The following is a 5,648-nucleotide window of genomic DNA, read 5'->3' as shown; positions in this document are numbered from 1 at the left end:
GTTGTTTTTTTGCCACCCTCACCGCTCTTGAGTACAGCTTAGTGGAAGCACTTACCAGCTCATAATTGCATCCATCGGGAGTTCCCCTCCACCTCCGCTCAAGCCGCCTCCTATCTTGTTTCATCGCCCTCAGCTCCGGAGTATACCAAGGAGCTGTATGAGCTCTACACAGGAGAGGGCGCGCAGGAGCAATCGTGTCTACAGCCCGGGTCATCTCTGCATTCCACAGTTCGACCAGGGCTTCGACAGGAGCGCCAGTCTTATCAGCCGGAAAATCCCCCAGAGCCCTTTGAAAACCTTCAGGATCCATTAGTCTCTGAGGGCGGACCAATTTAGTAGGTCCCCCACCCTTGCAGAGGGGAAAAGCCACTGAAAGTCTAAACTTCAGCAAGCGGTGATCTGTCCATGACAAAGGGAGAGATGTAAAACATAATTTTAGGTTGCTGTGGCAGTAATGTTACAGTGGCACAACAAGAGGATATGCTGGCTCAAATATTCAGGATCAAGGTGAATGCTGTTCAGTTTTTAAAAGAAAGAGAAATTACAAGGCAGCTATTTGTTGATGATTTCACACTTATAAGTCGTTTGAAAAAAGACACTACTCTTAAAATTATACCCTGAGCCAAGTAAAAAACATAAAAAGGACTAACAAGGTAACAAGATGTCTCAGCTCTAGAAAGGAAGAATAGATCTCCTATTCAAAAAAAGATTAGTGATTTCTTGAGCAGAATCCAGTTACTGATGCTAACATATGAGTTTTTTAATGTATTGTTTATTAAGGTTTTCACATTATTACAATAAAAACAGTACAGTCCCTTCTTTTCTCCCCACCCACCCCTCCCAGCTCCCCTACCTCCCTCATGCCCCCTTGTTCCCCTGATATTCAGTTGTTTGGCGTGTTATATAGTGTCCAAATTCCTATGCTCTGATAAACATTAAGGTAAATGATTGTCAATGTTCTGCTGGAGTCCCACATTAACAGCTGTTGGGTTGAAGAACCATCCTTCTGGCCCTTTTGATAATCCCACCTGGCAGGGATGTAGCTGATTACTATGTTGGTTTCTCATTAATAGGGATTTCTCCAGAAACAGATTAATTCTGTCATCGTTCTTATAGGTTTTTTAGATAGACATTGAGTTATTTTTATGGTGAACAAAGTGCAAAAATAACTAAAGTCTCTTTTCAGTGTTTAGGAGGTAACATCAGCTGACATATAACTTCAGATTTAAATCCTGTTCTTGCTGTTGGCTACTGTCTTCATCATTAAGTAAGTATTGTTCGAGCTGGTGCTTGCTTAGCTTTAACAATCAAATAGCATCAGGTGCCCTCAACCTGTTCATTTTCTGGGCCAATTTTCTGTGGATCGCATTAAAATTCTAGAGTTCTAGAATTATTAATTAATTTTATCTTGCCCACTAATTATGTATAAAGATGGCCATAAACAAATATCTCAAACAGGAAAATGACAGGCCACATCTCTTATGAAACTAATTTATTCCTCCAGAAGGGGCTCGACAGATTCCTTTACATGAAGAATTTTTGTCTGGGATTGAAAATGCTGTCCTTGCATCCAAACATTTCTTAGTTTCTGCTTTCATCCCCTACTCAAAAACGGTAAGGGCTTCTACTATGAGCTTTGTTTTCTGCCTTGACCGTCTTGGCTTCTATCAAGTTGTTAGACTGAAAGGCCTAAACTGACCACCAAAATGAAATTATTTATTTATTATATTCATATCTTGCCTTTCTTCCATCATGCAACTCAAGGTTACAGACTTACCATAGGCTTCTGGTTGGCCACTGTGAGAAAAGGATGCTGGACTAAATGGGCCTTTGCTCTGATCCAGCAGGTCTCTACTGAAGTTCTTAAGGCATACATAGAGTTATCTGTGGTCTTCCATCCAGACGATGACCAGACATAGGCCTGCTTAGGTTCATGTGCCTTCATACCATGCTTGGGGCTAACAGACAACCACTATCTGTCTCGCCTACAAAGGACTGCTACCTCTAGGTGACTTACAACAGATTTAACATACAATATAAAATGGATTTAAAAACATACAATATAAGAACTTAAAAACTCAAACTAAAAGGAATAATTAAGACAGCACACATCAAGGGCCAAAACGAAGGTCTTTGCCTGGTGCCTAAAGATGGATAAAGAATGTGCCAGGGATGCCTCCCTGGGGAGAGCATTCCATAGTCATATGGCTACCACTCAAAAGGCCCATTCTTGTGATACCACCCTCCAAACTTCCTGTGGAGGAGGCACATGAAGAAGGGCCCCTGGTGACAAGCGCAGGATCTGGGTTTGTTCATACAGGGAGAGGCGGTCCTTGAGATATCATTGGCGAGTCAACAAGGCTGTAGCGTGCCTAGTCCACGCAAAAGATGGCATGATTGGCTTGTTGGCAAGTCAACTGTAGCGCATCCAGTCTGAGCAAAAGGTTGCCCAGTTGTTTTTCACCTGCTTATCAAGCGTGATTGACCTGGCTTTTATCACCCTGATGGTGTTCATCTCTCTGCAAGGGATAACAATACCTGGCTTGGTAACATTATTATTAGTTTAGTGTCTTGGTTGCAGAATGTGAGTGGAGTTGGCAGTTGGTCAAGAAATGCTGTTCCCCTCCCTTGTGGCAGAAATGGCACTGGGCAGGATCAAACATAAGGGGTCTAGGGGGGTACAAGTGGGGCCATGCCCCTTGCTCAGGAGAGGCCAGGCCTCATCAAGTTCATCCCCACCCCCACTGGTTGCAGTGGGATCCAAGTGCATTGGCTTGTGCCACACTGGGTGTCTAACGCTGGCCAACACCCAGGAGTGACTCCCCAACTGCTAGTTGGACAGACAAACATTCCCTCAGGGAGGGCTGGTGGAATGAAAGTGGATCCTTACCCTACTGCCATGCCAACCCCACTTACTTGCTGTAAACCAATGTTGTGATCTGTTTTCACTCATAAATCATTTTTGACTGTTTTATTCCTGTTGCTGCTGGAGGGGGGGAATGCATCATGTACCTGCCACACAAATGTGTGAGTCATTCACATGTCCACTGTTGTAGCTTCCTTGTAACACATGTAACCACATTTAATGAGTTGTCGCTAAATGCTTTTATTGCTAGTACTGGTCTGCCTTTGCTAATGTTGACACGCTTGCAAAAAACTAACATTAATCCATCTGCAGATACATTTATAATTATGCTTGATAATGTGATTGAAACTGTTCACAACCCTGAAGAGAGCAGACTGTGAAGGTGGTTGAATTTATGATGATGATCATATGAAATAAATTTATATCCTGCCCTTCCTCCCAGGAGGACCCCAGGGCAGCAAACAAATAATTAAAAACACTCTAAAACATCTTAGAAACAGACTTTAAAATGTATTAAAACAAAACATCTTTTAAAACATAGCGAGTATTAGTTCATAACACTTCCTTTTATTCCTCTCAGAATGAATTTGTATCAGCATTCAGGCTCAGCATCAGGAAAATGCTCTGCCTGTTGTGAATGCCGGAATGAGGGTTTCCTTTAAACCAGGCTCAGATGTTATTACAGACTTCAGCATTTTTAATGGAGGCACTGCTTCTACCACAATCTGTGCAAAGAAATGTTGTCAATCGCTCATAGGGAGGTAGAGTATATATTTCTTTGAAATTAAACGCATTCATAGGTTTGTATTCTACTCAAGAGTAGACCCACTGAGATTAATGCACCTAAATTAATTGTGTTTATTAATTTAAGCGGGTCTGCTCTGAGTATAACTAAGACTAGATACAATGGATGCAACTATCACTATGATTATTAAAGATATTTCAGAGGCAGTTCCATGGACATGGATGTACTCCTGTTGACTTTAATAGGGTCACTGGCTTTATCTGATAGATAACAGAGGTGACAAGATTTGTATGTGGGTTTTGCTTTGTGATGAGGGCTGGATTATTCATTTCTCATTTTATAAGCACTTCTCTTGTAAAAGTGCCTTGTAAAGCTCTTATCCATGTTGGAAAGGCATCACTTTTGAAGGGGCTCATCCAACATAGTATTTTTTCTTCCCAAAGGAATAAACAATTCAGAATTCAGATGGTTTTGCTTGAAAGATCTATAAGCAGGATATTAAATTACCAATATAATGCTTTCTATTTATTTATTATTATTTATTGGATTTATATCCCCCCTTTCCTCCCAGCAGGAGCCCAGGATGGCAATGGATGCTTTCTTCAAGAACCACGTGGATTTCCTTTTTCTAGGCAACATTGTTTATCTATCTATCTAGATATATCACAACTGGCCTCTAAGAGCTGATTTCAGAAGACCAAACAACATTGCTCTAGAAAGCACTTTCATTGTGGGGGAATTACTGTTTACTCTGCTGGTTAAGAAAGTGGAATTTTGTGTAAAGAATATTCCTTGACTGAATTAGCTTAACTTTTGCATATCCTTTAGTGTCTGTGCAAGCATCTATTGGATGGTACCTGTGTTATAAGCACACAGACCATAAGAGGTTCTTTTCTTGCCTTCCTGCACTTTTAAAAATACCCTGGTGTTATTTTCTTAGACTGATTTATTTGTTTGTTTTGAAAGGTGTGAACTTACCTTCTCCAGCACTCAAGCATATATCACCTGCAAAATTGTTTTAACTGGCTTTCTCCCTGTGCAGGTAGATTGGCAGAAAGCCAAGCCATGACTTTTTCATTAAATGGGTCATATCACTGGGGCAGTGTCAACAGGAAGCGGAGGAGAAAAGACTTCCTTCTGCAAGACCTCAAATCTAAGATGTTAGTTTATTCTCTTTGAATTGACACATTTTGCCTTCAAATAATAAAATTTACAGTATTGTAGTTGTAGTTATACTAAAATTAGAACCCATGAAAATGTATTCAAGAGTTAAATTTTGTATCGTTTCACAGTATTGTGTACATTTGTGACTGTATCTTATCTCTATAAAACACATTAACACATCACATAGCCTTTGAGTGTCAAATTACTGTTTCTCACTTGCTTTTCTGCAAGAAGTCCAAAAATGCCAGCCAGATTCTGCATACGATTTCCCTCTCACAGGAACTGAAATGAACACATCCTAGAAGAAGTTTGCAGATTAGTCCAGAAGAGGTTGCTGACCTAGACCCTGCTCCAGAAAGAGTAAGGGAATACTAGCAAACTTTGATTATCAGTTTCATATCTCAATTCTACTTATAAGTGCTACAGCGATTAAACCAAATGGTAATTTTCTATAACAGTTGGGCTTCAGAAGATGCTGGCAACCAATTTCAAACACAATAACTGTGATTGTTAATCATCCATTTGTTAGGCAGAGTCCAGCTTCGTTGGCAGGGATTTGCATGATACAGTCCATTGTGTATCTTGAAAAATGCAATTATTTCTCTATTAATGAAAGAGCATTTACCCTTTCTTTCTGAAAGCTCAAGAGAGCTTACAATCTAACACCAAAACCACAATAACAATTATTTTAAAAAACCAAAATCATGAATGTCACAGCAGCTGCAATAAATACCATCCCTTACTACTCTACACCATAATAAGTATCCATTGTGGCAATATCTATTGCTGGTAAGCAGAGCTTGGAAAAGTTACTTTCTTAAACTACAACTCCCATCAGCCCCAGCCAGCATGGCCACTGGATTGGGCTGATGG

The 5,648-nt window shown here is 40.4% G+C and overlaps 1 long non-coding RNA gene across 1 annotated transcript; it reads left to right on the top strand.

Annotated features, from left to right (window-relative positions):
• Positions 1-1,200: 1,200 nt before the first annotated feature.
• LOC133378094 (uncharacterized) lies at positions 1,201-3,621 on the top strand. The gene is made up of 3 exons (XR_009760854.1): positions 1,201-1,267; positions 1,505-1,614; positions 3,447-3,621. It is a non-coding gene; the product is annotated as an uncharacterized LOC133378094 (long non-coding RNA).
• Positions 3,622-5,648: the final 2,027 nt, after the last annotated feature.

Source organism: Rhineura floridana, chromosome 2 (assembly GCF_030035675.1).
Source record: "Rhineura floridana isolate rRhiFlo1 chromosome 2, rRhiFlo1.hap2, whole genome shotgun sequence".
Classification (NCBI taxonomy): Eukaryota; Metazoa; Chordata; class Lepidosauria; order Squamata; family Rhineuridae; genus Rhineura; species Rhineura floridana.
This window is presented reverse-complemented; position numbering and strand designations above follow the sequence as displayed.